The sequence below is a fragment of the Mixophyes fleayi genome, chromosome 6 (genome assembly GCF_038048845.1).
Source record: "Mixophyes fleayi isolate aMixFle1 chromosome 6, aMixFle1.hap1, whole genome shotgun sequence".
NCBI classification, from domain to species: Eukaryota; Metazoa; Chordata; class Amphibia; order Anura; family Limnodynastidae; genus Mixophyes; species Mixophyes fleayi.
Genome location: NC_134407.1, coordinates 68,789,976 through 68,816,300, shown reverse-complemented (window position 1 = coordinate 68,816,300; position 26,325 = coordinate 68,789,976). Strand labels below are relative to the sequence as shown.

Sequence of the window (26,325 nt, the reverse complement as noted above, 5' to 3'; positions counted from 1 at the left end):
GTATATACCGCCAGGCACCATCATAACTAACATTTCATCATGTTATCAACTTTTCATACAAATAGAAAAGCAAAGGTGGCAGAATGGCTCATTGGTGTAAGGGATTGAATTTTTGCTTGTGTTTTTTTGAAGGTATGTCTTTGAATCCCACTGATGCCAAAATAAGACGTTTGGATCTTGTCTCTAAATTTTTGTGGTATTCAGTTGAAATGAACAAATAGCTACTCAATTAAAATGTAAATATTTGTAATCAACTTTATCGCTTAAGCACTTTATTCAACCTTTTTCTGATTTGTGGTAATTGCATGTAATTTAGCATTTTACTGATTTTTCTCCTGACACTTTTTCTTGAAATGCAGCTTTCAAATGCAGAATTTGTAGGCTTTGTTGTTCTGATTGTCAGATCTTAGAGCTCACAAAAGAGAGATCATGAGTGGTAGCATTGCCGAGCGGTCTAAGGTGCTGGATTAAGGCTCCAGTCTCTTCGGAGGCGTGGGTTCAAATCTCTCTGCTGCCATTTTTGTTAGATCCAATAGAAGGTGCAGACATCGGTATAGATGTCGTTCAAGCGTGAAGATCAGTGTTTCTCAACTCCAGTCCTAAGGACCCTTAACAGTGCTTGCTTTCCAGGTGACAAGGGAAATAATTATACCACCTGTAGATCTGTTAGAATGTGTCAGTCAGTAATGAATACACCTGTGCTTAAGCAAGGAGATATGGAAAACATGAACTGTTAGGGGTCCTGAGGACTGGAGTTGAGAAACACTGGTATAGATAAGGAAGAAATCCAGCTGGTGTTACCGGTGGAAGTATATTTTAGCTAAATCGCAACTTTAGTCATGTGTCGAAGACACTCCTCAAACCGGTTTAAAATATTTCTAAATAAAGTGATTTGAAAACAGTGAAGAGAAACGAAAATTATTTTAGTGTGATGTATATACCGCCAGGCACCATCATAACTAACATTTCATCATGTTATCAACTTTTCATACAAATAGAAAAGCAAAGGTGGTAGCATGGCTCATTGGTGTAAGGGATTGAATTTTTGCTTGTGTTTTTTTGAAGGTATGTCTTTGAATCCCACTGATGCCAAAATAAGACGTTTGGATCTTGTCTCTAAATTTTTGTGGTATTCAGTTGAAATGAACAAATAGCAACTCAATTAAAATGTAAATATTTGTAATCAACTTTATCGCTGAAGCACTTTATTCAACCTTTTTCTGATTTGTGGTTATCGCATGTAATTTAGCATTTTACGGATTTTTCTCCTGACACTTTTTTTTGAAATGCAGCTTTCAAATTTTCACGAAAGAGAGATCATGAGTGGTAGCATGGCCGAGCGGTCTAAGGCGCTGGATTTAGGCTCCAGTCTCTTCGGAGGCGTGGGTTGAAATCCCACTGCTGCCATTTTTATTAGTTGTTCATGTGGTTCCAACGTATAGATAAAGAAGATACTCAGCTTTCAAATGCAGAATTTATAGGCTTTGTTGTTCTGATTGTCAGATCTTAGAGCTCACGAATGAGAGAACATGAGTGGTAGCATGGCCGAGCAGTCTAAGGCGCTGGATTAAGGCTCCAGTCTCTTCGGAGGCGTGGGTTCAAATCCCACTGCTGCCATTTTCGTTAGATCCAAGAGAAGGTGCAGAGATCGGTATAGATGTCGTTCAAGCGTGAAGATCAGTGTTTCTCAACTCCAGTCCTCAGGACCCTTAACAGTGCTTGCTTTCCAGGTGACAAGGGAAATAATTATACCACCTGTAGATCTGTTAGAATGTGTCAGTCAGTTATGAATACACCTGTGCTTAAGCAAGGAGATATGGAAAACATGCACTGTTAGGGGTCCTGAGGACTGGAGTTGAGAAATCCAGCTGGTGTTACCTGTGGAAGTATATTTTAGCTAAATCGCAACTTTAGTCATGTGTCGAAGACATTCCTGAAACCGGTTTAAAATATTTCTAAATAAAGTGATTTAAAAACAGTGAAGAGAAACGAAAATTATTTTAGTGTGATGTATATACCGCCAGGCACCATCATAACTAACATTTCATCATGTTATCAACTTTTCATACAAATAGAAAAGCAAAGGTGGCAGCATGGCTCATTGGTGTAAGGGATTGAATTTTTGCTTGTGTTTTTTTGAAGGTATGTCTTTGAATCCCACTGATGCCAAAATAAGCAGTTTGGATCTTGTCTCTAAATTTTTGTGGTATTCAACCTTTTTCTGATTTGTGGTTATCGCATGTAATTTAGCATTTTACGGATTTTTCTCCTGACACTTTTTTTTGAAATGCAGCTTTCAAATTTTCACGAAAGAGAGATCATGAGTGGTAGCATGGCCGAGCGGTCTAAGGCGCTGGATTTAGGCTCCAGTCTCTTCGGAGGCGTGGGTTGAAATCCCACTGCTGCCATTTTTATTAGTTGTTCATGTGGTTCCAACGTATAGATAAAGAAGATACTCAGCTTTCAAATGCAGAATTTATAGGCTTTGTTGTTCTGATTGTCAGATCTTAGAGCTCACGAATGAGAGAACATGAGTGGTAGCATGGCCGAGCAGTCTAAGGCGCTGGATTAAGGCTCCAGTCTCTTCGGAGGCGTGGGTTCAAATCCCACTGCTGCCATTTTCGTTAGATCCAAGAGAAGGTGCAGAGATCGGTATAGATGTCCTTCAAGCGTGAAGATCAGTGTTTCTCAACTCCAGTCCTCAGGACCCTTAACAGTGCTTGCTTTCCAGGTGACAAGGGAAATAATTATACCACCTGTAGATCTGTTAGAATGTGTCAGTCAGTTATGAATACACCTGTGCTTAAGCAAGGAGATATGGAAAACATGCACTGTTAGGGGTCCTGAGGACTGGAGTTGAGAAATCCAGCTGGTGTTACCTGTGGAAGTATATTTTAGCTAAATCGCAACTTTAGTCATGTGTCGAAGACATTCCTGAAACCGGTTTAAAATATTTCTAAATAAAGTGATTTAAAAACAGTGAAGAGAAACGAAAATTATTTTAGTGTGATGTATATACCGCCAGGCACCATCATAACTAACATTTCATCATGTTATCAACTTTTCATACAAATAGAAAAGCAAAGGTGGCAGCATGGCTCATTGGTGTAAGGGATTGAATTTTTGCTTGTGTTTTTTTGAAGGTATGTCTTTGAATCCCACTGATGCCAAAATAAGCAGTTTGGATCTTGTCTCTAAATTTTTGTGGTATTCAGTTGAAATGAACAAATAGCAACTCAATTAAAATGTAAATATTTGTAATCAACTTTATCGGTTAAGCACTTTATTCAACCTTTTTCTGATTTGTGGTTATCGCATGTAATTTAGCATTTTACGGATTTTTCTCCTGACATTTTTTTTTGAAATGCAGCTTTCAAATGCAGAATTTGTAGGCTTTGTTGATCTGATTGACATTTTTCAGATCTTAGAGCTCACGAAAGCAAGCTCATGAGTGGTAGCATGGCCGAGCGGTCTAAGGCGCTGGATTTAGGCTCCAGTCTCTTCGGAGGCGTGGGTTGAAATCCCACTGCTGCCATTTTTATTAGTTCTTCATGTGGTTCCAACGTATAGATAAAGAAGATACTCAGCTTTCAAATGCAGAATTTATAGGCTTTGTTGTTCTGATTGTCAGATCTTAGAGCTCACGAAAGAGAGATCATGAGTGGTAGCATGGCCGAGCGGTCTAAGGCGCTGGATTAAGGCTCCAGTCTCTTCAGAGGCGTGGGTTCAAATCCCACTGCTGCCATTTTCGTTAGATCCAAGAGAAGGTGCAGAGATCGGTATAGATGTCGTTCAAGCGTGAAGATCAGTGTTTCTCAACTCCAGTCCTCAGGACCCTTAACAGTGCTTGCTTTCCAGGTGACAAGGGAAATAATTATACCACCTGTAGATCTGTTAGAATGTGTCAGTCAGTTATGAATACACCTGTGCTTAAGCAAGGAGATATGGAAAACATGCACTGTTAGGGGTCCTGAGGACTGGAGTTGAGAAATCCAGCTGGTGTTACCTGTGGAAGTATATTTTAGCTAAATCGCAACTTTAGTCATGTGTCGAAGACATTCCTGAATCCGGTTTAAAATATTTCTAAATAAAGTGATTTAAAAACAGTGAAGAGAAACGAAAATTATTTTAGTGTGATGTATATACCGCCAGGCACCATCATAACTAACATTTCATCATGTTATCAACTTTTCATACAAATAGAAAAGCAAAGGTGGCAGCATGGCTCATTGGTGTAAGGGATTGAATTTTTGCTTGTGTTTTTTTGAAGGTATGTCTTTGAATCCCACTGATGCCAAAATAAGCAGTTTGGATCTTGTCTCTAAATTTTTGTGGTATTCAACCTTTTTCTGATTTGTGGTTATCGCATGTAATTTAGCATTTTACGGATTTTTCTCCTGACATTTTTTTTTGAAATGCAGCTTTCAAATGCAGAATTTGTAGGCTTTGTTGATCTGATTGACATTTTTCAGATCTTAGAGCTCACGAAAGCAAGCTCATGAGTGGTAGCATGGCCGAGCGGTCTAAGGCGCTGGATTTAGGCTCCAGTCTCTTCGGAGGCGTGGGTTGAAATCCCACTGCTGCCATTTTTATTAGTTCTTCATGTGGTTCCAACGTATAGATAAAGAAGATACTCAGCTTTCAAATGCAGAATTTATAGGCTTTGTTGTTCTGATTGTCAGATCTTAGAGCTCACGAAAGAGAGATCATGAGTGGTAGCATGGCCGAGCGGTCTAAGGCGCTGGATTAAGGCTCCAGTCTCTTCGGAGGCGTGGGTTCAAATCCCACTGCTGCCATTTTCGTTAGATCCAAGAGAAGGTGCAGAGATCGGTATAGATGTCGTTCAAGCGTGAAGATCAGTGTTTCTCAACTCCAGTCCTCAGGACCCTTAACAGTGCTTGCTTTCCAGGTGACAAGGGAAATAATTATACCACCTGTAGATCTGTTAGAATGTGTCAGTCAGTTATGAATACACCTGTGCTTAAGCAAGGAGATATGGAAAACATGCACTGTTAGGGGTCCTGAAGACTGGAGTTGAGAAATCCAGCTGGTGTTACCTGTGGAAGTATATTTTAGCTAAATCGCAACTTTAGTCATGTGTCGAAGACATTCCTGAAACCGGTTTAAAATATTTCTAAATAAAGTGATTTAAAAACAGTGAAGAGAAACGAAAATTATTTTAGTGTGATGTATATACCGCCAGGCACCATCATAACTAACATTTCATCATGTTATCAACTTTTCATACAAATAGAAAAGCAAAGGTGGCAGCATGGCTCATTGGTGTAAGGGATTGAATTTTTGCTTGTGTTTTTTTGAAGGTATGTCTTTGAATCCCACTGATGCCAAAATAAGCAGTTTGGATCTTGTCTCTAAATTTTTGTGGTATTCAGTTGAAATGAACAAATAGCAACTCAATTAAAATGTAAATATTTGTAATCAACTTTATCGGTTAAGCACTTTATTCAACCTTTTTCTGATTTGTGGTTATCGCATGTAATTTAGCATTTTACGGATTTTTCTCCTGACATTTTTTTTTGAAATGCAGCTTTCAAATGCAGAATTTGTAGGCTTTGTTGATCTGATTGACATTTTTCAGATCTTAGAGCTCACGAAAGCAAGCTCATGAGTGGTAGCATGGCCGAGCGGTCTAAGGCGCTGGATTTAGGCTCCAGTCTCTTCGGAGGCGTGGGTTCAAATCCCACTGCTGCCATTTTTATTAGTTCTTCATGTGGTTCCAACGTATAGATAAAGAAGATACTCAGCTTTCAAATGCAGAATTTATAGGCTTTGTTGTTCTGATTGTCAGATCTTAGAGCTCACGAAAGAGAGATCATGAGTGGTAGCATGGCCGAGCGGTCTAAGGCGCTGGATTAAGGCTCCAGTCTCTTCGGAGGCGTGGGTTCAAATCCCACTGCTGCCATTTTCGTTAGATCCAAGAGAAGGTGCAGAGATCGGTATAGATGTCGTTCAAGCGTGAAGATCAGTGTTTCTCAACTCCAGTCCTCAGGACCCTTAACAGTGCTTGCTTTCCAGGTGACAAGGGAAATAATTATACCACCTGTAGATCTGTTAGAATGTGTCAGTCAGTTATGAATACACCTGTGCTTAAGCAAGGCGATATGGAAAACATGCACTGTTAGGGGTCCTGAGGACTGGAGTTGAGAAATCCAGCTGGTGTTACCCGTGGAAGTATATTTTAGCTAAATCGCAACTTTAGTCATGTGTCGAAGACATTCCTGAAACCGGTTTAAAATATTTCTAAATAAAGTGATTTAAAAACAGTGAAGAGAAACGAAAATTATTTTAGTGTGATGTATATACCGCCAGGCACCATCATAACTAACATTTCATCATGTTATCAACTTTTCATACAAATAGAAAAGCAAAGGTGGCAGCATGGCTCATTGGTGTAAGGGATTGAATTTTTGCTTGTGTTTTTTTGAAGGTATGTCTTTGAATCCCACTGATGCCAAAATAAGCAGTTTGGATCTTGTCTCTAAATTTTTGTGGTATTCAACCTTTTTCTGATTTGTGGTTATCGCATGTAATTTAGCATTTTACGGATTTTTCTCCTGACATTTTTTTTTGAAATGCAGCTTTCAAATGCAGAATTTGTAGGCTTTGTTGATCTGATTGACATTTTTCAGATCTTAGAGCTCACGAAAGCAAGCTCATGAGTGGTAGCATGGCCGAGCGGTCTAAGGCGCTGGATTTAGGCTCCAGTCTCTTCGGAGGCGTGGGTTCAAATCCCACTGCTGCCATTTTTATTAGTTCTTCATGTGGTTCCAACGTATAGATAAAGAAGATACTCAGCTTTCAAATGCAGAATTTATAGGCTTTGTTGTTCTGATTGTCAGATCTTAGAGCTCACGAAAGAGAGATCATGAGTGGTAGCATGGCCGAGCGGTCTAAGGCGCTGGATTAAGGCTCCAGTCTCTTCGGAGGCGTGGGTTCAAATCCCACTGCTGCCATTTTCGTTAGATCCAAGAGAAGGTGCAGAGATCGGTATAGATGTCGTTCAAGCGTGAAGATCAGTGTTTCTCAACTCCAGTCCTCAGGACCCTTAACAGTGCTTGCTTTCCAGGTGACAAGGGAAATAATTATACCACCTGTAGATCTGTTAGAATGTGTCAGTCAGTTATGAATACACCTGTGCTTAAGCAAGGCGATATGGAAAACATGCACTGTTAGGGGTCCTGAGGACTGGAGTTGAGAAATCCAGCTGGTGTTACCCGTGGAAGTATATTTTAGCTAAATCGCAACTTTAGTCATGTGTCGAAGACATTCCTGAAACCGGTTTAAAATATTTCTAAATAAAGTGATTTAAAAACAGTGAAGAGAAACGAAAATTATTTTAGTGTGATGTATATACCGCCAGGCACCATCATAACTAACATTTCATCATGTTATCAACTTTTCATACAAATAGAAAAGCAAAGGTGGCAGCATGGCTCATTGGTGTAAGGGATTGAATTTTTGCTTGTGTTTTTTTGAAGGTATGTCTTTGAATCCCACTGATGCCAAAATAAGCAGTTTGGATCTTGTCTCTAAATTTTTGTGGTATTCAGTTGAAATGAACAAATAGCAACTCAATTAAAATGTAAATATTTGTAATCAACTTTATCGGTTAAGCACTTTATTCAACCTTTTTCTGATTTGTGGTTATCGCATGTAATTTAGCATTTTACGGATTTTTCTCCTGACATTTTTTTTTGAAATGCAGCTTTCAAATGCAGAATTTGTAGGCTTTGTTGATCTGATTGACATTTTTCAGATCTTAGAGCTCACGAAAGCAAGCTCATGAGTGGTAGCATGGCCGAGCGGTCTAAGGCGCTGGATTTAGGCTCCAGTCTCTTCGGAGGCGTGGGTTCAAATCCCACTGCTGCCATTTTTATTAGTTCTTCATGTGGTTCCAACGTATAGATAAAGAAGATACTCAGCTTTCAAATGCAGAATTTATAGGCTTTGTTGTTCTGATTGTCAGATCTTAGAGCTCACGAAAGAGAGATCATGAGTGGTAGCATGGCCGAGCGGTCTAAGGCGCTGGATTAAGGCTCCAGTCTCTTCGGAGGCGTGGGTTCAAATCCCACTGCTGCCATTTTCGTTAGATCCAAGAGAAGGTGCAGAGATCGGTATAGATGTCGTTCAAGCGTGAAGATCAGTGTTTCTCAACTCCAGTCCTCAGGACCCTTAACAGTGCTTGCTTTCCAGGTGACAAGGGAAATAATTATACCACCTGTAGATCTGTTAGAATGTGTCAGTCAGTTATGAATACACCTGTGCTTAAGCAAGGCGATATGGAAAACATGCACTGTTAGGGGTCCTGAGGACTGGAGTTGAGAAATCCAGCTGGTGTTACCCGTGGAAGTATATTTTAGCTAAATCGCAACTTTAGTCATGTGTCGAAGACATTCCTGAAACCGGTTTAAAATATTTCTAAATAAAGTGATTTAAAAACAGTGAAGAGAAACGAAAATTATTTTAGTGTGATGTATATACCGCCAGGCACCATCATAACTAACATTTCATCATGTTATCAACTTTTCATACAAATAGAAAAGCAAAGGTGGCAGCATGGCTCATTGGTGTAAGGGATTGAATTTTTGCTTGTGTTTTTTTGAAGGTATGTCTTTGAATCCCACTGATGCCAAAATAAGCAGTTTGGATCTTGTCTCTAAATTTTTGTGGTATTCAGTTGAAATGAACAAATAGCAACTCAATTAAAATGTAAATATTTGTAATCAACTTTATCGGTTAAGCACTTTATTCAACCTTTTTCTGATTTGTGGTTATCGCATGTAATTTAGCATTTTACGGATTTTTCTCCTGACATTTTTTTTTGAAATGCAGCTTTCAAATGCAGAATTTGTAGGCTTTGTTGATCTGATTGACATTTTTCAGATCTTAGAGCTCACGAAAGCAAGCTCATGAGTGGTAGCATGGCCGAGCGGTCTAAGGCGCTGGATTTAGGCTCCAGTCTCTTCGGAGGCGTGGGTTCAAATCCCACTGCTGCCATTTTTATTAGTTCTTCATGTGGTTCCAACGTATAGATAAAGAAGATACTCAGCTTTCAAATGCAGAATTTATAGGCTTTGTTGTTCTGATTGTCAGATCTTAGAGCTCACGAAAGAGAGATCATGAGTGGTAGCATGGCCGAGCGGTCTAAGGCGCTGGATTAAGGCTCCAGTCTCTTCGGAGGCGTGGGTTCAAATCCCACTGCTGCCATTTTCGTTAGATCCAAGAGAAGGTGCAGAGATCGGTATAGATGTCGTTCAAGCGTGAAGATCAGTGTTTCTCAACTCCAGTCCTCAGGACCCTTAACAGTGCTTGCTTTCCAGGTGACAAGGGAAATAATTATACCACCTGTAGATCTGTTAGAATGTGTCAGTCAGTTATGAATACACCTGTGCTTAAGCAAGGCGATATGGAAAACATGCACTGTTAGGGGTCCTGAGGACTGGAGTTGAGAAATCCAGCTGGTGTTACCCGTGGAAGTATATTTTAGCTAAATCGCAACTTTAGTCATGTGTTGAAGACATTCCTGAAACCGGTTTAAAATATTTCTAAATAAAGTGATTTAAAAACAGTGAAGAGAAACGAAAATTATTTTAGTGTGATGTATATACCGCCAGGCACCATCATAACTAACATTTCATCATGTTATCAACTTTTCATACAAATAGAAAAGCAAAGGTGGCAGCATGGCTCATTGGTGTAAGGGATTGAATTTTTGCTTGTGTTTTTTTGAAGGTATGTCTTTGAATCCCACTGATGCCAAAATAAGCAGTTTGGATCTTGTCTCTAAATTTTTGTGGTATTCAACCTTTTTCTGATTTGTGGTTATCGCATGTAATTTAGCATTTTACGGATTTTTCTCCTGACATTTTTTTTTGAAATGCAGCTTTCAAATGCAGAATTTGTAGGCTTTGTTGATCTGATTGACATTTTTCAGATCTTAGAGCTCACGAAAGCAAGCTCATGAGTGGTAGCATGGCCGAGCGGTCTAAGGCGCTGGATTTAGGCTCCAGTCTCTTCGGAGGCGTGGGTTCAAATCCCACTGCTGCCATTTTTATTAGTTCTTCATGTGGTTCCAACGTATAGATAAAGAAGATACTCAGCTTTCAAATGCAGAATTTATAGGCTTTGTTGTTCTGATTGTCAGATCTTAGAGCTCACGAAAGAGAGATCATGAGTGGTAGCATGGCCGAGCGGTCTAAGGCGCTGGATTAAGGCTCCAGTCTCTTCGGAGGCGTGGGTTCAAATCCCACTGCTGCCATTTTCGTTAGATCCAAGAGAAGGTGCAGAGATCGGTATAGATGTCGTTCAAGCGTGAAGATCAGTGTTTCTCAACTCCAGTCCTCAGGACCCTTAACAGTGCTTGCTTTCCAGGTGACAAGGGAAATAATTATACCACCTGTAGATCTGTTAGAATGTGTCAGTCAGTTATGAATACACCTGTGCTTAAGCAAGGAGATATGGAAAACATGCACTGTTAGGGGTCCTGAAGACTGGAGTTGAGAAATCCAGCTGGTGTTACCTGTGGAAGTATATTTTAGCTAAATCGCAACTTTAGTCATGTGTCGAAGACATTCCTGAAACCGGTTTAAAATATTTCTAAATAAAGTGATTTAAAAACAGTGAAGAGAAACGAAAATTATTTTAGTGTGATGTATATACCGCCAGGCACCATCATAACTAACATTTCATCATGTTATCAACTTTTCATACAAATAGAAAAGCAAAGGTGGCAGCATGGCTCATTGGTGTAAGGGATTGAATTTTTGCTTGTGTTTTTTTGAAGGTATGTCTTTGAATCCCACTGATGCCAAAATAAGCAGTTTGGATCTTGTCTCTAAATTTTTGTGGTATTCAGTTGAAATGAACAAATAGCAACTCAATTAAAATGTAAATATTTGTAATCAACTTTATCGGTTAAGCACTTTATTCAACCTTTTTCTGATTTGTGGTTATCGCATGTAATTTAGCATTTTACGGATTTTTCTCCTGACATTTTTTTTTGAAATGCAGCTTTCAAATGCAGAATTTGTAGGCTTTGTTGATCTGATTGACATTTTTCAGATCTTAGAGCTCACGAAAGCAAGCTCATGAGTGGTAGCATGGCCGAGCGGTCTAAGGCGCTGGATTTAGGCTCCAGTCTCTTCGGAGGCGTGGGTTCAAATCCCACTGCTGCCATTTTTATTAGTTCTTCATGTGGTTCCAACGTATAGATAAAGAAGATACTCAGCTTTCAAATGCAGAATTTATAGGCTTTGTTGTTCTGATTGTCAGATCTTAGAGCTCACGAAAGAGAGATCATGAGTGGTAGCATGGCCGAGCGGTCTAAGGCGCTGGATTAAGGCTCCAGTCTCTTCGGAGGCGTGGGTTCAAATCCCACTGCTGCCATTTTCGTTAGATCCAAGAGAAGGTGCAGAGATCGGTATAGATGTCGTTCAAGCGTGAAGATCAGTGTTTCTCAACTCCAGTCCTCAGGACCCTTAACAGTGCTTGCTTTCCAGGTGACAAGGGAAATAATTATACCACCTGTAGATCTGTTAGAATGTGTCAGTCAGTTATGAATACACCTGTGCTTAAGCAAGGCGATATGGAAAACATGCACTGTTAGGGGTCCTGAGGACTGGAGTTGAGAAATCCAGCTGGTGTTACCCGTGGAAGTATATTTTAGCTAAATCGCAACTTTAGTCATGTGTCGAAGACATTCCTGAAACCGGTTTAAAATATTTCTAAATAAAGTGATTTAAAAACAGTGAAGAGAAACGAAAATTATTTTAGTGTGATGTATATACCGCCAGGCACCATCATAACTAACATTTCATCATGTTATCAACTTTTCATACAAATAGAAAAGCAAAGGTGGCAGCATGGCTCATTGGTGTAAGGGATTGAATTTTTGCTTGTGTTTTTTTGAAGGTATGTCTTTGAATCCCACTGATGCCAAAATAAGCAGTTTGGATCTTGTCTCTAAATTTTTGTGGTATTCAGTTGAAATGAACAAATAGCAACTCAATTAAAATGTAAATATTTGTAATCAACTTTATCGGTTAAGCACTTTATTCAACCTTTTTCTGATTTGTGGTTATCGCATGTAATTTAGCATTTTACGGATTTTTCTCCTGACATTTTTTTTTGAAATGCAGCTTTCAAATGCAGAATTTGTAGGCTTTGTTGATCTGATTGACATTTTTCAGATCTTAGAGCTCACGAAAGCAAGCTCATGAGTGGTAGCATGGCCGAGCGGTCTAAGGCGCTGGATTTAGGCTCCAGTCTCTTCGGAGGCGTGGGTTCAAATCCCACTGCTGCCATTTTTATTAGTTCTTCATGTGGTTCCAACGTATAGATAAAGAAGATACTCAGCTTTCAAATGCAGAATTTATAGGCTTTGTTGTTCTGATTGTCAGATCTTAGAGCTCACGAAAGAGAGATCATGAGTGGTAGCATGGCCGAGCGGTCTAAGGCGCTGGATTAAGGCTCCAGTCTCTTCGGAGGCGTGGGTTCAAATCCCACTGCTGCCATTTTCGTTAGATCCAAGAGAAGGTGCAGAGATCGGTATAGATGTCGTTCAAGCGTGAAGATCAGTGTTTCTCAACTCCAGTCCTCAGGACCCTTAACAGTGCTTGCTTTCCAGGTGACAAGGGAAATAATTATACCACCTGTAGATCTGTTAGAATGTGTCAGTCAGTTATGAATACACCTGTGCTTAAGCAAGGCGATATGGAAAACATGCACTGTTAGGGGTCCTGAGGACTGGAGTTGAGAAATCCAGCTGGTGTTACCCGTGGAAGTATATTTTAGCTAAATCGCAACTTTAGTCATGTGTCGAAGACATTCCTGAAACCGGTTTAAAATATTTCTAAATAAAGTGATTTAAAAACAGTGAAGAGAAACGAAAATTATTTTAGTGTGATGTATATACCGCCAGGCACCATCATAACTAACATTTCATCATGTTATCAACTTTTCATACAAATAGAAAAGCAAAGGTGGCAGCATGGCTCATTGGTGTAAGGGATTGAATTTTTGCTTGTGTTTTTTTGAAGGTATGTCTTTGAATCCCACTGATGCCAAAATAAGCAGTTTGGATCTTGTCTCTAAATTTTTGTGGTATTCAACCTTTTTCTGATTTGTGGTTATCGCATGTAATTTAGCATTTTACGGATTTTTCTCCTGACATTTTTTTTTGAAATGCAGCTTTCAAATGCAGAATTTGTAGGCTTTGTTGATCTGATTGACATTTTTCAGATCTTAGAGCTCACGAAAGCAAGCTCATGAGTGGTAGCATGGCCGAGCGGTCTAAGGCGCTGGATTTAGGCTCCAGTCTCTTCGGAGGCGTGGGTTGAAATCCCACTGCTGCCATTTTTATTAGTTCTTCATGTGGTTCCAACGTATAGATAAAGAAGATACTCAGCTTTCAAATGCAGAATTTATAGGCTTTGTTGTTCTGATTGTCAGATCTTAGAGCTCACGAAAGAGAGATCATGAGTGGTAGCATGGCCGAGCGGTCTAAGGCGCTGGATTAAGGCTCCAGTCTCTTCGGAGGCGTGGGTTCAAATCCCACTGCTGCCATTTTCGTTAGATCCAAGGGAAGGTGCAGAGATCGGTATAGATGTCGTTCAAGCGTGAAGATCAGTGTTTCTCAACTCCAGTCCTCAGGACCCTTAACAGTGCTTGCTTTCCAGGTGACAAGGGAAATAATTATACCACCTGTAGATCTGTTAGAATGTGTCAGTCAGTTATGAATACACCTGTGCTTAAGCAAGGCGATATGGAAAACATGCACTGTTAGGGGTCCTGAGGACTGGAGTTGAGAAATCCAGCTGGTGTTACCCGTGGAAGTATATTTTAGCTAAATCGCAACTTTAGTCATGTGTCGAAGACATTCCTGAAACCGGTTTAAAATATTTCTAAATAAAGTGATTTAAAAACAGTGAAGAGAAACGAAAATTATTTTAGTGTGATGTATATACCGCCAGGCACCATCATAACTAACATTTCATCATGTTATCAACTTTTCATACAAATAGAAAAGCAAAGGTGGCAGCATGGCTCATTGGTGTAAGGGATTGAATTTTTGCTTGTGTTTTTTTGAAGGTATGTCTTTGAATCCCACTGATGCCAAAATAAGCAGTTTGGATCTTGTCTCTAAATTTTTGTGGTATTCAACCTTTTTCTGATTTGTGGTTATCGCATGTAATTTAGCATTTTACGGATTTTTCTCCTGACATTTTTTTTTGAAATGCAGCTTTCAAATGCAGAATTTGTAGGCTTTGTTGATCTGATTGACATTTTTCAGATCTTAGAGCTCACGAAAGCAAGCTCATGAGTGGTAGCATGGCCGAGCGGTCTAAGGCGCTGGATTTAGGCTCCAGTCTCTTCGGAGGCGTGGGTTGAAATCCCACTGCTGCCATTTTTATTAGTTCTTCATGTGGTTCCAACGTATAGATAAAGAAGATACTCAGCTTTCAAATGCAGAATTTATAGGCTTTGTTGTTCTGATTGTCAGATCTTAGAGCTCACGAAAGAGAGATCATGAGTGGTAGCATGGCCGAGCGGTCTAAGGCGCTGGATTAAGGCTCCAGTCTCTTCGGAGGCGTGGGTTCAAATCCCACTGCTGCCATTTTCGTTAGATCCAAGGGAAGGTGCAGAGATCGGTATAGATGTCGTTCAAGCGTGAAGATCAGTGTTTCTCAACTCCAGTCCTCAGGACCCTTAACAGTGCTTGCTTTCCAGGTGACAAGGGAAATAATTATACCACCTGTAGATCTGTTAGAATGTGTCAGTCAGTTATGAATACACCTGTGCTTAAGCAAGGAGATATGGAAAACATGCACTGTTAGGGGTCCTGAAGACTGGAGTTGAGAAATCCAGCTGGTGTTACCTGTGGAAGTATATTTTAGCTAAATCGCAACTTTAGTCATGTGTCGAAGACATTCCTGAAACCGGTTTAAAATATTTCTAAATAAAGTGATTTAAAAACAGTGAAGAGAAACGAAAATTATTTTAGTGTGATGTATATACCGCCAGGCACCATCATAACTAACATTTCATCATGTTATCAACTTTTCATACAAATAGAAAAGCAAAGGTGGCAGCATGGCTCATTGGTGTAAGGGATTGAATTTTTGCTTGTGTTTTTTTGAAGGTATGTCTTTGAATCCCACTGATGCCAAAATAAGCAGTTTGGATCTTGTCTCTAAATTTTTGTGGTATTCAGTTGAAATGAACAAATAGCAACTCAATTAAAATGTAAATATTTGTAATCAACTTTATCGGTTAAGCACTTTATTCAACCTTTTTCTGATTTGTGGTTATCGCATGTAATTTAGCATTTTACGGATTTTTCTCCTGACATTTTTTTTTGAAATGCAGCTTTCAAATGCAGAATTTGTAGGCTTTGTTGATCTGATTGACATTTTTCAGATCTTAGAGCTCACGAAAGCAAGCTCATGAGTGGTAGCATGGCCGAGCGGTCTAAGGCGCTGGATTTAGGCTCCAGTCTCTTCGGAGGCGTGGGTTCAAATCCCACTGCTGCCATTTTTATTAGTTCTTCATGTGGTTCCAACGTATAGATAAAGAAGATACTCAGCTTTCAAATGCAGAATTTATAGGCTTTGTTGTTCTGATTGTCAGATCTTAGAGCTCACGAAAGAGAGATCATGAGTGGTAGCATGGCCGAGCGGTCTAAGGCGCTGGATTAAGGCTCCAGTCTCTTCGGAGGCGTGGGTTCAAATCCCACTGCTGCCATTTTCGTTAGATCCAAGAGAAGGTGCAGAGATCGGTATAGATGTCGTTCAAGCGTGAAGATCAGTGTTTCTCAACTCCAGTCCTCAGGACCCTTAACAGTGCTTGCTTTCCAGGTGACAAGGGAAATAATTATACCACCTGTAGATCTGTTAGAATGTGTCAGTCAGTTATGAATACACCTGTGCTTAAGCAAGGCGATATGGAAAACATGCACTGTTAGGGGTCCTGAGGACTGGAGTTGAGAAATCCAGCTGGTGTTACCCGTGGAAGTATATTTTAGCTAAATCGCAACTTTAGTCATGTGTCGAAGACATTCCTGAAACCGGTTTAAAATATTTCTAAATAAAGTGATTTAAAAACAGTGAAGAGAAACGAAAATTATTTTAGTGTGATGTATATACCGCCAGGCACCATCATAACTAACATTTCATCATGTTATCAACTTTTCATACAAATAGAAAAGCAAAGGTGGCAGCATGGCTCATTGGTGTAAGGGATTGAATTTTTGCTTGTGTTTTTTTGAAGGTATGTCTTTGAATCCCACTGATGCCAAAATAAGCAGTTTGGATCTTGTCTCTAAATTTTTGTGGTATTCAGTTGAAATGAACAAATAGCAACTCAATTAAAATGTAAATATTTGTAATCAACTTTATCGGTTAAGCACTTTATTCAACCTTTTTCTGATTTGTGGTTATCGCATGTAATTTAGCATTTTACGGATTTTTCTCCTGACATTTTTTTTTGAAATGCAGCTTTCAAATGCAGAATTTGTAGGCTTTGTTGATCTGATTGACATTTTTCAGATCTTAGAGCTCACGAAAGCAAGCTCATGAGTGGTAGCATGGCCGAGCGGTCTAAGGCGCTGGATTTAGGCTCCAGTCTCTTCGGAGGCGTGGGTTCAAATCCCACTGCTGCCATTTTTATTAGTTCTTCATGTGGTTCCAACGTATAGATAAAGAAGATACTCAGCTTTCAAATGCAGAATTTATAGGCTTTGTTGTTCTGATTGTCAGATCTTAGAGCTCACGAAAGAGAGATCATGAGTGGTAGCATGGCCGAGCGGTCTAAGGCGCTGGATTAAGGCTCCAGTCTCTTCGGAGGCGTGGGTTCAAATCCCACTGCTGCCATTTTCGTTAGATCCAAGAGAAGGTGCAGAGATCGGTATAGATGTCGTTCAAGCGTGAAGATCAGTGTTTCTCAACTCCAGTCCTCAGGACCCTTAACAGTGCTTGCTTTCCAGGTGACAAGGGAAATAATTATACCACCTGTAGATCTGTTAGAATGTGTCAGTCAGTTATGAATACACCTGTGCTTAAGCAAGGCGATATGGAAAACATGCACTGTTAGGGGTCCTGAGGACTGGAGTTGAGAAATCCAGCTGGTGTTACCCGTGGAAGTATATTTTAGCTAAATCGCAACTTTAGTCATGTGTCGAAGACATTCCTGAAACCGGTTTAAAATATTTCTAAATAAAGTGATTTAAAAACAGTGAAGAGAAACGAAAATTATTTTAGTGTGATGTATATACCGCCAGGCACCATCATAACTAACATTTCATCATGTTATCAACTTTTCATACAAATAGAAAAGCAAAGGTGGCAGCATGGCTCATTGGTGTAAGGGATTGAATTTTTGCTTGTGTTTTTTTGAAGGTATGTCTTTGAATCCCACTGATGCCAAAATAAGCAGTTTGGATCTTGTCTCTAAATTTTTGTGGTATTCAACCTTTTTCTGATTTGTGGTTATCGCATGTAATTTAGCATTTTACGGATTTTTCTCCTGACATTTTTTTTTGAAATGCAGCTTTCAAATGCAGAATTTGTAGGCTTTGTTGATCTGATTGACATTTTTCAGATCTTAGAGCTCACGAAAGCAAGCTCATGAGTGGTAGCATGGCCGAGCGGTCTAAGGCGCTGGATTTAGGCTCCAGTCTCTTCGGAGGCGTGGGTTGAAATCCCACTGCTGCCATTTTTATTAGTTCTTCATGTGGTTCCAACGTATAGATAAAGAAGATACTCAGCTTTCAAATGCAGAATTTATAGGCTTTGTTGTTCTGATTGTCAGATCTTAGAGCTCACGAAAGAGAGATCATGAGTGGTAGCATGGCCGAGCGGTCTAAGGCGCTGGATTAAGGCTCCAGTCTCTTCGGAGGCGTGGGTTCAAATCCCACTGCTGCCATTTTCGTTAGATCCAAGGGAAGGTGCAGAGATCGGTATAGATGTCGTTCAAGCGTGAAGATCAGTGTTTCTCAACTCCAGTCCTCAGGACCCTTAACAGTGCTTGCTTTCCAGGTGACAAGGGAAATAATTATACCACCTGTAGATCTGTTAGAATGTGTCAGTCAGTTATGAATACACCTGTGCTTAAGCAAGGCGATATGGAAAACATGCACTGTTAGGGGTCCTGAGGACTGGAGTTGAGAAATCCAGCTGGTGTTACCCGTGGAAGTATATTTTAGCTAAATCGCAACTTTAGTCATGTGTCGAAGACATTCCTGAAACCGGTTTAAAATATTTCTAAATAAAGTGATTTAAAAACAGTGAAGAGAAACGAAAATTATTTTAGTGTGATGTATATACCGCCAGGCACCATCATAACTAACATTTCATCATGTTATCAACTTTTCATACAAATAGAAAAGCAAAGGTGGCAGCATGGCTCATTGGTGTAAGGGATTGAATTTTTGCTTGTGTTTTTTTGAAGGTATGTCTTTGAATCCCACTGATGCCAAAATAAGCAGTTTGGATCTTGTCTCTAAATTTTTGTGGTATTCAACCTTTTTCTGATTTGTGGTTATCGCATGTAATTTAGCATTTTACGGATTTTTCTCCTGACATTTTTTTTTGAAATGCAGCTTTCAAATGCAGAATTTGTAGGCTTTGTTGATCTGATTGACATTTTTCAGATCTTAGAGCTCACGAAAGCAAGCTCATGAGTGGTAGCATGGCCGAGCGGTCTAAGGCGCTGGATTTAGGCTCCAGTCTCTTCGGAGGCGTGGGTTGAAATCCCACTGCTGCCATTTTTATTAGTTCTTCATGTGGTTCCAACGTATAGATAAAGAAGATACTCAGCTTTCAAATGCAGAATTTATAGGCTTTGTTGTTCTGATTGTCAGATCTTAGAGCTCACGAAAGAGAGATCATGAGTGGTAGCATGGCCGAGCGGTCTAAGGCGCTGGATTAAGGCTCCAGTCTCTTCGGAGGCGTGGGTTCAAATCCCACTGCTGCCATTTTCGTTAGATCCAAGGGAAGGTGCAGAGATCGGTATAGATGTCGTTCAAGCGTGAAGATCAGTGTTTCTCAACTCCAGTCCTCAGGACCCTTAACAGTGCTTGCTTTCCAGGTGACAAGGGAAATAATTATACCACCTGTAGATCTGTTAGAATGTGTCAGTCAGTTATGAATACACCTGTGCTTAAGCAAGGAGATATGGAAAACATGCACTGTTAGGGGTCCTGAAGACTGGAGTTGAGAAATCCAGCTGGTGTTACCTGTGGAAGTATATTTTAGCTAAATCGCAACTTTAGTCATGTGTCGAAGACATTCCTGAAACCGGTTTAAAATATTTCTAAATAAAGTGATTTAAAAACAGTGAAGAGAAACGAAAATTATTTTAGTGTGATGTATATACCGCCAGGCACCATCATAACTAACATTTCATCATGTTATCAACTTTTCATACAAATAGAAAAGCAAAGGTGGCAGCATGGCTCATTGGTGTAAGGGATTGAATTTTTGCTTGTGTTTTTTTGAAGGTATGTCTTTGAATCCCACTGATGCCAAAATAAGCAGTTTGGATCTTGTCTCTTAATTTTTGTGGTATTCAGTTGAAATGAACAAATAGCAACTCAATTAAAATGTAAATATTTGTAATCAACTTTATCGGTTAAGCACTTTATTCAACCTTTTTCTGATTTGTGGTTATCGCATGTAATTTAGCATTTTACGGATTTTTCTCCTGACATTTTTTTTTGAAATGCAGCTTTCAAATGCAGAATTTGTAGGCTTTGTTGATCTGATTGACATTTTTCAGATCTTAGAGCTCACGAAAGCAAGCTCATGAGTGGTAGCATGGCCGAGCGGTCTAAGGCGCTGGATTTAGGCTCCAGTCTCTTCGGAGGCGTGGGTTCAAATCCCACTGCTGCCATTTTTATTAGTTCTTCATGTGGTTCCAACGTATAGATAAAGAAGATACTCAGCTTTCAAATGCAGAATTTATAGGCTTTGTTGTTCTGATTGTCAGATCTTAGAGCTCACGAAAGAGAGATCATGAGTGGTAGCATGGCCGAGCGGTCTAAGGCGCTGGATTAAGGCTCCAGTCTCTTCGGAGGCGTGGGTTCAAATCCCACTGCTGCCATTTTCGTTAGATCCAAGGGAAGGTGCAGAGATCGGTATAGATGTCGTTCAAGCGTGAAGATCAGTGTTTCTCAACTCCAGTCCTCAGGACCCTTAACAGTGCTTGCTTTCCAGGTGACAAGGGAAATAATTATACCACCTGTAGATCTGTTAGAATGTGTCAGTCAGTTATGAATACACCTGTGCTTAAGCAAGGAGATATGGAAAACATGCACTGTTAGGGGTCCTGAGGACTGGAGTTGAGAAATCCAGCTGGTGTTACCTGTGGAAGTATATTTTAGCTAAATCGCAACTTTAGTCATGTGTCGAAGACATTCCTGAAACCGGTTTAAAATATTTCTAAATAAAGTGATTTAAAAACAGTGAAGAGAAACGAAAATTATTTTAGTGTGATGTATATACCGCCAGGCACCATCATAACTAACATTTCATCATGTTATCAACTTTTCATACAAATAGAAAAGCAAAGGTGGCAGCATGGCTCATTGGTGTAAGGGATTGAATTTTTGCTTGTGTTTTTTTGAAGGTATGTCTTTGAATCCCACTGATGCCAAAATAAGCAGTTTGGATCTTGTCTCTAAATTTTTGTGGTATTCAACCTTTTTCTGATTTGTGGTTATCGCATGTAATTTAGCATTTTACGGATTTTTCTCCTGACATTTTTTTTTGAAATGCAGCTTTCAAATGCAGAATTTGTAGGCTTTGTTGATCTGATTGACATTTTTCAGATCTTAGAGCTCACGAAAGCAAGCTCATGAGTGGTAGCATGGCCGAGCGGTCTAAGGCGCTGGATTTAGGCTCCAGTCTCTTCGGAGGCGTGGGTTGAAATCCCACTGCTGCCATTTTTATTAGTTCTTCATGTGGTTCCAACGTATAGATAAAGAAGATACTCAGCTTTCAAATGCAGAATTTATAGGCTTTGTTGTTCTGATTGTCAGATCTTAGAGCTCACGAAAGAGAGATCATGAGTGGTAGCATGGCCGAGCGGTCTAAGGCGCTGGATTAAGGCTCCAGTCTCTTCGGAGGCGTGGGTTCAAATCCCATTGCTGCCATTTTCGTTAGATCCAAGGGAAGGTGCAGAGATCGGTATAGATGTCGTTCAAGCGTGAAGATCAGTGTTTCTCAACTCCAGTCCTCAGGACCCTTAACAGTGCTTGCTTTCCAGGTGACAAGGGAAATAATTATACCACCTGTAGATCTGTTAGAATGTGTCAGTCAGTTATGAATACACCTGTGCTTAAGCAAGGAGATATGGAAAACATGCACTGTTAGGGGTCCTGAAGACTGGAGTTGAGAAATCCAGCTGGTGTTACCTGTGGAAGTATATTTTAGCTAAATCGCAACTTTAGTCATGTGTCGAAGACATTCCTGAAACCGGTTTAAAATATTTCTAAATAAAGTGATTTAAAAACAGTGAAGAGAAACGAAAATTATTTTAGTGTGATGTATATACCGCCAGGCACCATCATAACTAACATTTCATCATGTTATCAACTTTTCATACAAATAGAAAAGCAAAGGTGGCAGCATGGCTCATTGGTGTAAGGGATTGAATTTTTGCTTGTGTTTTTTTGAAGGTATGTCTTTGAATCCCACTGATGCCAAAATAAGCAGTTTGGATCTTGTCTCTAAATTTTTGTGGTATTCAGTTGAAATGAACAAATAGCAACTCAATTAAAATGTAAATATTTGTAATCAACTTTATCGGTTAAGCACTTTATTCAACCTTTTTCTGATTTGTGGTTATCGCATGTAATTTAGCATTTTACGGATTTTTCTCCTGACATTTTTTTTTGAAATGCAGCTTTCAAATGCAGAATTTGTAGGCTTTGTTGATCTGATTGACATTTTTCAGATCTTAGAGCTCACGAAAGCAAGCTCATGAGTGGTAGCATGGCCGAGCGGTCTAAGGCGCTGGATTTAGGCTCCAGTCTCTTCGGAGGCGTGGGTTCAAATCCCACTGCTGCCATTTTTATTAGTTCTTCATGTGGTTCCAACGTATAGATAAAGAAGATACTCAGCTTTCAAATGCAGAATTTATAGGCTTTGTTGTTCTGATTGTCAGATCTTAGAGCTCACGAAAGAGAGATCATGAGTGGTAGCATGGCCGAGCGGTCTAAGGCGCTGGATTAAGGCTCCAGTCTCTTCGGAGGCGTGGGTTCAAATCCACTGCTGCCATTTTCGTTAGATCCAAGAGAAGGTGCAGAGATCGGTATAGATGTCGTTCAAGCGTGAAGATCAGTGTTTCTCAACTCCAGTCCTCAGGACCCTTAACAGTGCTTGCTTTCCAGGTGACAAGGGAAATAATTATACCACCTGTAGATCTGTTAGAATGTGTCAGTCAGTTATGAATACACCTGTGCTTAAGCAAGGCGATATGGAAAACATGCACTGTTAGGGGTCCTGAGGACTGGAGTTGAGAAATCCAGCTGGTGTTACCCGTGGAAGTATATTTTAGCTAAATCGCAACTTTAGTCATGTGTCGAAGACATTCCTGAAACCGGTTTAAAATATTTCTAAATAAAGTGATTTAAAAACAGTGAAGAGAAACGAAAATTATTTTAGTGTGATGTATATACCGCCAGGCACCATCATAACTAACATTTCATCATGTTATCAACTTTTCATACAAATAGAAAAGCAAAGGTGGCAGCATGGCTCATTGGTGTAAGGGATTGAATTTTTGCTTGTGTTTTTTTGAAGGTATGTCTTTGAATCCCACTGATGCCAAAATAAGCAGTTTGGATCTTGTCTCTAAATTTTTGTGGTATTCAACCTTTTTCTGATTTGTGGTTATCGCATGTAATTTAGCATTTTACGGATTTTTCTCCTGACATTTTTTTTTGAAATGCAGCTTTCAAATGCAGAATTTGTAGGCTTTGTTGATCTGATTGACATTTTTCAGATCTTAGAGCTCACGAAAGCAAGCTCATGAGTGGTAGCATGGCCGAGCGGTCTAAGGCGCTGGATTTAGGCTCCAGTCTCTTCGGAGGCGTGGGTTGAAATCCCACTGCTGCCATTTTTATTAGTTCTTCATGTGGTTCCAACGTATAGATAAAGAAGATACTCAGCTTTCAAATGCAGAATTTATAGGCTTTGTTGTTCTGATTGTCAGATCTTAGAGCTCACGAAAGAGAGATCATGAGTGGTAGCATGGCCGAGCGGTCTAAGGCGCTGGATTAAGGCTCCAGTCTCTTCGGAGGCGTGGGTTCAAATCCCACTGCTGCCATTTTCGTTAGATCCAAGGGAAGGTGCAGAGATCGGTATAGATGTCGTTCAAGCGTGAAGATCAGTGTTTCTCAACTCCAGTCCTCAGGACCCTTAACAGTGCTTGCTTTCCAGGTGACAAGGGAAATAATTATACCACCTGTAGATCTGTTAGAATGTGTCAGTCAGTTATGAATACACCTGTGCTTAAGCAAGGCGATATGGAAAACATGCACTGTTAGGGGTCCTGAGGACTGGAGTTGAGAAATCCAGCTGGTGTTACCCGTGGAAGTATATTTTAGCTAAATCGCAACTTTAGTCATGTGTCGAAGACATTCCTGAAACCGGTTTAAAATATTTCTAAATAAAGTGATTTAAAAACAGTGAAGAGAAACGAAAATTATTTTAGTGTGATGTATATACCGCCAGGCACCATCATAACTAACATTTCATCATGTTATCAACTTTTCATACAAATAGAAAAGCAAAGGTGGCAGCATGGCTCATTGGTGTAAGGGATTGAATTTTTGCTTGTGTTTTTTTGAAGGTATGTCTTTGAATCCCACTGATGCCAAAATAAGCAGTTTGGATCTTGTCTCTAAATTTTTGTGGTATTCAACCTTTTTCTGATTTGTGGTTATCGCATGTAATTTAGCATTTTACGGATTTTTCTCCTGACATTTTTTTTTGAAATGCAGCTTTCAAATGCAGAATTTGTAGGCTTTGTTGATCTGATTGACATTTTTCAGATCTTAGAGCTCACGAAAGCAAGCTCATGAGTGGTAGCATGGCCGAGCGGTCTAAGGCGCTGGATTTAGGCTCCAGTCTCTTCGGAGGCGTGGGTTGAAATCCCACTGCTGCCATTTTTATTAGTTCTTCATGTGGTTCCAACGTATAGATAAAGAAGATACTCAGCTTTCAAATGCAGAATTTATAGGCTTTGTTGTTCTGATTGTCAGATCTTAGAGCTCACGAAAGAGAGATCATGAGTGGTAGCATGGCCGAGCGGTCTAAGGCGCTGGATTAAGGCTCCAGTCTCTTCGGAGGCGTGGGTTCAAATCCCACTGCTGCCATTTTCGTTAGATCCAAGGGAAGGTGCAGAGATCGGTATAGATGTCGTTCAAGCGTGAAGATCAGTGTTTCTCAACTCCAGTCCTCAGGACCCTTAACAGTGCTTGCTTTCCAGGTGACAAGGGAAATAATTATACCACCTGTAGATCTGTTAGAATGTGTCAGTCAGTTATGAATACACCTGTGCTTAAGCAAGGAGATATGGAAAACATGCACTGTTAGGGGTCCTGAAGACTGGAGTTGAGAAATCCAGCTGGTGTTACCTGTGGAAGTATATTTTAGCTAAATCGCAACTTTAGTCATGTGTCGAAGACATTCCTGAAACCGGTTTAAAATATTTCTAAATAAAGTGATTTAAAAACAGTGAAGAGAAACGAAAATTATTTTAGTGTGATGTATATACCGCCAGGCACCATCATAACTAACATTTCATCATGTTATCAACTTTTCATACAAATAGAAAAGCAAAGGTGGCAGCATGGCTCATTGGTGTAAGGGATTGAATTTTTGCTTGTGTTTTTTTGAAGGTATGTCTTTGAATCCCACTGATGCCAAAATAAGCAGTTTGGATCTTGTCTCTTAATTTTTGTGGTATTCAGTTGAAATGAACAAATAGCAACTCAATTAAAATGTAAATATTTGTAATCAACTTTATCGGTTAAGCACTTTATTCAACCTTTTTCTGATTTGTGGTTATCGCATGTAATTTAGCATTTTACGGATTTTTCTCCTGACATTTTTTTTTGAAATGCAGCTTTCAAATGCAGAATTTGTAGGCTTTGTTGATCTGATTGACATTTTTCAGATCTTAGAGCTCACGAAAGCAAGCTCATGAGTGGTAGCATGGCCGAGCGGTCTAAGGCGCTGGATTTAGGCTCCAGTCTCTTCGGAGGCGTGGGTTCAAATCCCACTGCTGCCATTTTTATTAGTTCTTCATGTGGTTCCAACGTATAGATAAAGAAGATACTCAGCTTTCAAATGCAGAATTTATAGGCTTTGTTGTTCTGATTGTCAGATCTTAGAGCTCACGAAAGAGAGATCATGAGTGGTAGCATGGCCGAGCGGTCTAAGGCGCTGGATTAAGGCTCCAGTCTCTTCGGAGGCGTGGGTTCAAATCCCACTGCTGCCATTTTCGTTAGATCCAAGGGAAGGTGCAGAGATCGGTATAGATGTCGTTCAAGCGTGAAGATCAGTGTTTCTCAACTCCAGTCCTCAGGACCCTTAACAGTGCTTGCTTTCCAGGTGACAAGGGAAATAATTATACCACCTGTAGATCTGTTAGAATGTGTCAGTCAGTTATGAATACACCTGTGCTTAAGCAAGGAGATATGGAAAACATGCACTGTTAGGGGTCCTGAGGACTGGAGTTGAGAAATCCAGCTGGTGTTACCTGTGGAAGTATATTTTAGCTAAATCGCAACTTTAGTCATGTGTCGAAGACATTCCTGAAACCGGTTTAAAATATTTCTAAATAAAGTGATTTAAAAACAGTGAAGAGAAACGAAAATTATTTTAGTGTGATGTATATACCGCCAGGCACCATCATAACTAACATTTCATCATGTTATCAACTTTTCATACAAATAGAAAAGCAAAGGTGGCAGCATGGCTCATTGGTGTAAGGGATTGAATTTTTGCTTGTGTTTTTTTGAAGGTATGTCTTTGAATCCCACTGATGCCAAAATAAGCAGTTTGGATCTTGTCTCTAAATTTTTGTGGTATTCAGTTGAAATGAACAAATAGCAACTCAATTAAAATGTAAATATTTGTAATCAACTTTATCGGTTAAGCACTTTATTCAACCTTTTTCTGATTTGTGGTTATCGCATGTAATTTAGCATTTTACGGATTTTTCTCCTGACATTTTTTTTTGAAATGCAGCTTTCAAATGCAGAATTTGTAGGCTTTGTTGATCTGATTGACATTTTTC

The 26,325-nt window shown here is 39.8% G+C and overlaps 46 non-coding genes across 46 annotated transcripts; all 46 read left to right on the top strand.

Annotated features, from left to right (window-relative positions):
- The first annotated feature begins 1,325 nt into the window (after positions 1-1,325).
- On the top strand, positions 1,326-1,407 carry TRNAL-UAG (transfer RNA leucine (anticodon UAG)). The gene has a single exon. It is a non-coding gene; the product is annotated as a tRNA-Leu (tRNA).
- Positions 1,408-1,535: 128 nt separating this feature from the next.
- On the top strand, positions 1,536-1,617 carry TRNAL-AAG (transfer RNA leucine (anticodon AAG)). Its single transcript has one exon. It is a non-coding gene; the product is annotated as a tRNA-Leu (tRNA).
- Positions 1,618-2,326: 709 nt separating this feature from the next.
- TRNAL-UAG (transfer RNA leucine (anticodon UAG)) lies at positions 2,327-2,408 on the top strand. The gene has a single exon. It is a non-coding gene; the product is annotated as a tRNA-Leu (tRNA).
- A 128-nt stretch (positions 2,409-2,536) lies between these two features.
- On the top strand, positions 2,537-2,618 carry TRNAL-AAG (transfer RNA leucine (anticodon AAG)). Its single transcript has one exon. It is a non-coding gene; the product is annotated as a tRNA-Leu (tRNA).
- An 835-nt stretch (positions 2,619-3,453) lies between these two features.
- On the top strand, positions 3,454-3,535 carry TRNAL-UAG (transfer RNA leucine (anticodon UAG)). Its single transcript has one exon. It is a non-coding gene; the product is annotated as a tRNA-Leu (tRNA).
- A 128-nt stretch (positions 3,536-3,663) lies between these two features.
- On the top strand, positions 3,664-3,745 carry TRNAL-AAG (transfer RNA leucine (anticodon AAG)). Its single transcript has one exon. It is a non-coding gene; the product is annotated as a tRNA-Leu (tRNA).
- Positions 3,746-4,504: 759 nt separating this feature from the next.
- On the top strand, positions 4,505-4,586 carry TRNAL-UAG (transfer RNA leucine (anticodon UAG)). Its single transcript has one exon. It is a non-coding gene; the product is annotated as a tRNA-Leu (tRNA).
- A 128-nt stretch (positions 4,587-4,714) lies between these two features.
- TRNAL-AAG (transfer RNA leucine (anticodon AAG)) lies at positions 4,715-4,796 on the top strand. The gene has a single exon. It is a non-coding gene; the product is annotated as a tRNA-Leu (tRNA).
- An 835-nt stretch (positions 4,797-5,631) lies between these two features.
- TRNAL-UAG (transfer RNA leucine (anticodon UAG)) lies at positions 5,632-5,713 on the top strand. The gene has a single exon. It is a non-coding gene; the product is annotated as a tRNA-Leu (tRNA).
- A 128-nt stretch (positions 5,714-5,841) lies between these two features.
- TRNAL-AAG (transfer RNA leucine (anticodon AAG)) lies at positions 5,842-5,923 on the top strand. Its single transcript has one exon. It is a non-coding gene; the product is annotated as a tRNA-Leu (tRNA).
- Positions 5,924-6,682: 759 nt separating this feature from the next.
- TRNAL-UAG (transfer RNA leucine (anticodon UAG)) lies at positions 6,683-6,764 on the top strand. The gene has a single exon. It is a non-coding gene; the product is annotated as a tRNA-Leu (tRNA).
- A 128-nt stretch (positions 6,765-6,892) lies between these two features.
- Positions 6,893-6,974, top strand: TRNAL-AAG (transfer RNA leucine (anticodon AAG)). Its single transcript has one exon. It is a non-coding gene; the product is annotated as a tRNA-Leu (tRNA).
- An 835-nt stretch (positions 6,975-7,809) lies between these two features.
- On the top strand, positions 7,810-7,891 carry TRNAL-UAG (transfer RNA leucine (anticodon UAG)). The gene has a single exon. It is a non-coding gene; the product is annotated as a tRNA-Leu (tRNA).
- A 128-nt stretch (positions 7,892-8,019) lies between these two features.
- TRNAL-AAG (transfer RNA leucine (anticodon AAG)) lies at positions 8,020-8,101 on the top strand. The gene has a single exon. It is a non-coding gene; the product is annotated as a tRNA-Leu (tRNA).
- Positions 8,102-8,936: 835 nt separating this feature from the next.
- On the top strand, positions 8,937-9,018 carry TRNAL-UAG (transfer RNA leucine (anticodon UAG)). Its single transcript has one exon. It is a non-coding gene; the product is annotated as a tRNA-Leu (tRNA).
- Positions 9,019-9,146: 128 nt separating this feature from the next.
- Positions 9,147-9,228, top strand: TRNAL-AAG (transfer RNA leucine (anticodon AAG)). Its single transcript has one exon. It is a non-coding gene; the product is annotated as a tRNA-Leu (tRNA).
- Positions 9,229-9,987: 759 nt separating this feature from the next.
- TRNAL-UAG (transfer RNA leucine (anticodon UAG)) lies at positions 9,988-10,069 on the top strand. Its single transcript has one exon. It is a non-coding gene; the product is annotated as a tRNA-Leu (tRNA).
- Positions 10,070-10,197: 128 nt separating this feature from the next.
- Positions 10,198-10,279, top strand: TRNAL-AAG (transfer RNA leucine (anticodon AAG)). Its single transcript has one exon. It is a non-coding gene; the product is annotated as a tRNA-Leu (tRNA).
- Positions 10,280-11,114: 835 nt separating this feature from the next.
- TRNAL-UAG (transfer RNA leucine (anticodon UAG)) lies at positions 11,115-11,196 on the top strand. The gene has a single exon. It is a non-coding gene; the product is annotated as a tRNA-Leu (tRNA).
- Positions 11,197-11,324: 128 nt separating this feature from the next.
- Positions 11,325-11,406, top strand: TRNAL-AAG (transfer RNA leucine (anticodon AAG)). Its single transcript has one exon. It is a non-coding gene; the product is annotated as a tRNA-Leu (tRNA).
- Positions 11,407-12,241: 835 nt separating this feature from the next.
- On the top strand, positions 12,242-12,323 carry TRNAL-UAG (transfer RNA leucine (anticodon UAG)). Its single transcript has one exon. It is a non-coding gene; the product is annotated as a tRNA-Leu (tRNA).
- A 128-nt stretch (positions 12,324-12,451) lies between these two features.
- TRNAL-AAG (transfer RNA leucine (anticodon AAG)) lies at positions 12,452-12,533 on the top strand. The gene has a single exon. It is a non-coding gene; the product is annotated as a tRNA-Leu (tRNA).
- Positions 12,534-13,292: 759 nt separating this feature from the next.
- On the top strand, positions 13,293-13,374 carry TRNAL-UAG (transfer RNA leucine (anticodon UAG)). Its single transcript has one exon. It is a non-coding gene; the product is annotated as a tRNA-Leu (tRNA).
- Positions 13,375-13,502: 128 nt separating this feature from the next.
- TRNAL-AAG (transfer RNA leucine (anticodon AAG)) lies at positions 13,503-13,584 on the top strand. Its single transcript has one exon. It is a non-coding gene; the product is annotated as a tRNA-Leu (tRNA).
- A 759-nt stretch (positions 13,585-14,343) lies between these two features.
- Positions 14,344-14,425, top strand: TRNAL-UAG (transfer RNA leucine (anticodon UAG)). Its single transcript has one exon. It is a non-coding gene; the product is annotated as a tRNA-Leu (tRNA).
- Positions 14,426-14,553: 128 nt separating this feature from the next.
- TRNAL-AAG (transfer RNA leucine (anticodon AAG)) lies at positions 14,554-14,635 on the top strand. The gene has a single exon. It is a non-coding gene; the product is annotated as a tRNA-Leu (tRNA).
- Positions 14,636-15,470: 835 nt separating this feature from the next.
- On the top strand, positions 15,471-15,552 carry TRNAL-UAG (transfer RNA leucine (anticodon UAG)). The gene has a single exon. It is a non-coding gene; the product is annotated as a tRNA-Leu (tRNA).
- Positions 15,553-15,680: 128 nt separating this feature from the next.
- On the top strand, positions 15,681-15,762 carry TRNAL-AAG (transfer RNA leucine (anticodon AAG)). The gene has a single exon. It is a non-coding gene; the product is annotated as a tRNA-Leu (tRNA).
- An 835-nt stretch (positions 15,763-16,597) lies between these two features.
- TRNAL-UAG (transfer RNA leucine (anticodon UAG)) lies at positions 16,598-16,679 on the top strand. The gene has a single exon. It is a non-coding gene; the product is annotated as a tRNA-Leu (tRNA).
- A 128-nt stretch (positions 16,680-16,807) lies between these two features.
- On the top strand, positions 16,808-16,889 carry TRNAL-AAG (transfer RNA leucine (anticodon AAG)). The gene has a single exon. It is a non-coding gene; the product is annotated as a tRNA-Leu (tRNA).
- Positions 16,890-17,648: 759 nt separating this feature from the next.
- Positions 17,649-17,730, top strand: TRNAL-UAG (transfer RNA leucine (anticodon UAG)). Its single transcript has one exon. It is a non-coding gene; the product is annotated as a tRNA-Leu (tRNA).
- A 128-nt stretch (positions 17,731-17,858) lies between these two features.
- On the top strand, positions 17,859-17,940 carry TRNAL-AAG (transfer RNA leucine (anticodon AAG)). Its single transcript has one exon. It is a non-coding gene; the product is annotated as a tRNA-Leu (tRNA).
- Positions 17,941-18,699: 759 nt separating this feature from the next.
- On the top strand, positions 18,700-18,781 carry TRNAL-UAG (transfer RNA leucine (anticodon UAG)). The gene has a single exon. It is a non-coding gene; the product is annotated as a tRNA-Leu (tRNA).
- Positions 18,782-18,909: 128 nt separating this feature from the next.
- On the top strand, positions 18,910-18,991 carry TRNAL-AAG (transfer RNA leucine (anticodon AAG)). The gene has a single exon. It is a non-coding gene; the product is annotated as a tRNA-Leu (tRNA).
- Positions 18,992-19,826: 835 nt separating this feature from the next.
- On the top strand, positions 19,827-19,908 carry TRNAL-UAG (transfer RNA leucine (anticodon UAG)). Its single transcript has one exon. It is a non-coding gene; the product is annotated as a tRNA-Leu (tRNA).
- A 128-nt stretch (positions 19,909-20,036) lies between these two features.
- On the top strand, positions 20,037-20,118 carry TRNAL-AAG (transfer RNA leucine (anticodon AAG)). Its single transcript has one exon. It is a non-coding gene; the product is annotated as a tRNA-Leu (tRNA).
- A 759-nt stretch (positions 20,119-20,877) lies between these two features.
- TRNAL-UAG (transfer RNA leucine (anticodon UAG)) lies at positions 20,878-20,959 on the top strand. Its single transcript has one exon. It is a non-coding gene; the product is annotated as a tRNA-Leu (tRNA).
- A 128-nt stretch (positions 20,960-21,087) lies between these two features.
- On the top strand, positions 21,088-21,169 carry TRNAL-AAG (transfer RNA leucine (anticodon AAG)). Its single transcript has one exon. It is a non-coding gene; the product is annotated as a tRNA-Leu (tRNA).
- An 835-nt stretch (positions 21,170-22,004) lies between these two features.
- Positions 22,005-22,086, top strand: TRNAL-UAG (transfer RNA leucine (anticodon UAG)). Its single transcript has one exon. It is a non-coding gene; the product is annotated as a tRNA-Leu (tRNA).
- Positions 22,087-22,214: 128 nt separating this feature from the next.
- Positions 22,215-22,295, top strand: TRNAL-AAG (transfer RNA leucine (anticodon AAG)). Its single transcript has one exon. It is a non-coding gene; the product is annotated as a tRNA-Leu (tRNA).
- A 759-nt stretch (positions 22,296-23,054) lies between these two features.
- Positions 23,055-23,136, top strand: TRNAL-UAG (transfer RNA leucine (anticodon UAG)). The gene has a single exon. It is a non-coding gene; the product is annotated as a tRNA-Leu (tRNA).
- A 128-nt stretch (positions 23,137-23,264) lies between these two features.
- Positions 23,265-23,346, top strand: TRNAL-AAG (transfer RNA leucine (anticodon AAG)). Its single transcript has one exon. It is a non-coding gene; the product is annotated as a tRNA-Leu (tRNA).
- Positions 23,347-24,105: 759 nt separating this feature from the next.
- On the top strand, positions 24,106-24,187 carry TRNAL-UAG (transfer RNA leucine (anticodon UAG)). The gene has a single exon. It is a non-coding gene; the product is annotated as a tRNA-Leu (tRNA).
- Positions 24,188-24,315: 128 nt separating this feature from the next.
- On the top strand, positions 24,316-24,397 carry TRNAL-AAG (transfer RNA leucine (anticodon AAG)). The gene has a single exon. It is a non-coding gene; the product is annotated as a tRNA-Leu (tRNA).
- Positions 24,398-25,232: 835 nt separating this feature from the next.
- TRNAL-UAG (transfer RNA leucine (anticodon UAG)) lies at positions 25,233-25,314 on the top strand. The gene has a single exon. It is a non-coding gene; the product is annotated as a tRNA-Leu (tRNA).
- Positions 25,315-25,442: 128 nt separating this feature from the next.
- On the top strand, positions 25,443-25,524 carry TRNAL-AAG (transfer RNA leucine (anticodon AAG)). The gene has a single exon. It is a non-coding gene; the product is annotated as a tRNA-Leu (tRNA).
- The last annotated feature ends 801 nt before the right edge of the window (positions 25,525-26,325 follow it).